This window comes from Schistocerca serialis, chromosome 7, assembly GCF_023864345.2.
Source record: "Schistocerca serialis cubense isolate TAMUIC-IGC-003099 chromosome 7, iqSchSeri2.2, whole genome shotgun sequence".
Classification (NCBI taxonomy): domain Eukaryota; kingdom Metazoa; phylum Arthropoda; class Insecta; order Orthoptera; family Acrididae; genus Schistocerca; species Schistocerca serialis.
In genome coordinates this window covers 522,114,285-522,116,528 of record NC_064644.1, presented here as the reverse complement: position 1 = coordinate 522,116,528, position 2,244 = coordinate 522,114,285, and the positions used below count along the sequence as shown (strand labels likewise).

The 2,244-nt window shown below is 45.9% G+C and overlaps 1 pseudogene; it reads right to left on the bottom strand.

Annotated features, from left to right (window-relative positions):
• Nucleotides 1-1,171: 1,171 nt before the first annotated feature.
• LOC126413351 (5S ribosomal RNA) lies at nt 1,172-1,289 on the bottom strand (annotated as a pseudogene).
• Nucleotides 1,290-2,244: the final 955 nt, after the last annotated feature.

Below are 2,244 nucleotides of genomic sequence, written 5' to 3'. Positions count from 1 at the left end.
AGAATAGGAATATTACGCATGCGAAAACTGATATTAGACAGAATATTTTAACTGCATTAAATTAGAAGCGATAATGAATTGGAGATTCAAATGAATTAACGAATATCTCCTAAGACTACTTCTCCAAGTTGGTTGCAGAGCATTTTGTAGTACTGGTAACTTGCTTTTCAAGCCATCAGCGAGTTGAGAATCATCTTCGTTCTCCACTCTTCTTCGACCACCACTAATGGGTTAATGCAGCTAATTCTGGTCCTCAAACTTCCACTTTTCATTTTTTTGAAGAAACGAAAGCAGCTGTACTTCATAATTTAGCTACCGCGAAAACACATGTCAAGGCTAAAATTGTCTCCTTGCTCAGGTATACAAGTAAATAAGGTGTTTCACACTTACGGTACTCCATAAGAGCTACACGCAAAGGCGTTATGACAAGGGATCAAATGGTTCAAATAGCGCTAAGCACTATGGGACTTACCATCTGAGGTCATCAGTCCCCTAGACTTAGAACTACTTAAACCTAACTAACCGCCGACCTGTGTAGCCGTGCGGTTCTAGGCGCTTCAGTCTGGAACCGCGTGACCGCTACGGTCGCTGGTTCGAATCCTGCCTCTGGCATGGTTGTGTGTGACGTCCTTAGGTTAGTTAGGTTTAATTAGTTCTAAGTTCTAGACGACTGATGACCTCAGAAGTTAAGTCGCATAGTGCTCAGAGCCATTTGAACCTAACTAACCTAAGGACATCACACACATCCATGCCCGAGGTAGGATTCGAACCTGCGACTGCAGCAGCAGCGCTCTTCCGGACTGAAGTGCCTAGAACCGCTCGGCCACAGCGGCCGGCGACAAGGGATCTTCTGCCGTAAGTGAGTGAAGTGCGTGCTTTCAGTACAATGTGGTAATACCGCTTTACACCACAAGTCATGTACACAACATCCAGTCATTGTCGAATGTAGAAGCCAGAAACTAAACCCTCCAGAACAGCCTATGAAGGCCCAACGGTACCGACTGGCCACCGTGTCATCCTCAGCCCACAGGCGTCACTGGATCCGGATGTGGAGGGGCATGTGATCAGCATACCGCTCTCCCAGCCGTATGTCAGTTTCAGAGGCCGGAGCCGCTACTTCTCTGTCAAGTAGCTCCTCAGTTTGCCTCACAAGCGCTGAGTACACCCGGCTTGCCAACAGCGCTCGGCAGACCGGATGGTCACCCATCCAAATGCTAGCCCAGCCCGACAGAGCTTAACGTCGGTGATCTGACGGGAACCGGTGTTACCACTGCGGCAAGACCGTTGGCATGTAAAAACCAGACGCGATTTTAATTGTCATTTATCACAGTTGCGTGTTCCAACTTACTTGCAACCCTATCCAAGGAGACAATTTTACTCGTGATGTTAGTGTTCAGCGCATCTTAAACTGTATTCCCTGCCTACTTTCGTTTCTGCAAACAATCCACTGTTGGGCAGTGTAACTTGCAGCTTCCATTTTCATAAAGAAATAGTGTGATTTTCGCCGCAGATACTGCCAAAAATTGCTTCTGGAGAGCGCCGCAGTTGCGAATCAAAATGAGGAACACTTTACGTTCCTCCAGATGTAGCAGGCCGTGTCAGAGAGTGCAGACAAAACGTCTGGCCTGCTCCCGGATGAGAAACACATCCCTTCTGAGGACTTATGCCTCCCGTGACACAGCCTGGGACGCTGAGACGTCTCCGGCCTATGCACACCATTACGCTATTACGCATGTGCATCGCCGTATCACTTTTCCAAGTTTACTAATTTCTTACCTGCGAGTAACTGTAGGACCCGGCTTCAATATAAACCACCAAATTGTAACGTGTCAACCACGAGTAAGTACATGATTGAAGAGGTTCAGTTCCTGTCTACGTCGAGCTCATTGCCGACCCGTATCAACACGGTATATTGCGTATTTCTATAACGGGGGTGATTAAGATATTTGCAAAACAAAGCAAATAGGCATAAAAATCCGTCTGATCTATCACAGGTAATTTTTTTTTCGTCACGTTGGAATAGCTTCATGTGTTTATTCCACACTGAAGTAGCCTCATACTGACGATTGACTGAATACACTTTTAAAAGAATAACTTTATTAACAAAATGAAACTTAATTACAATGTCCTTGCATGAATATCCAAAAAACAACATCCAATAGATATGTCTCTCCCCTGACACTGTCTGAGATGTTCTTGCACGACGATAGGCAGAGGCATGATATGAAGCATCGTGAAGACCTG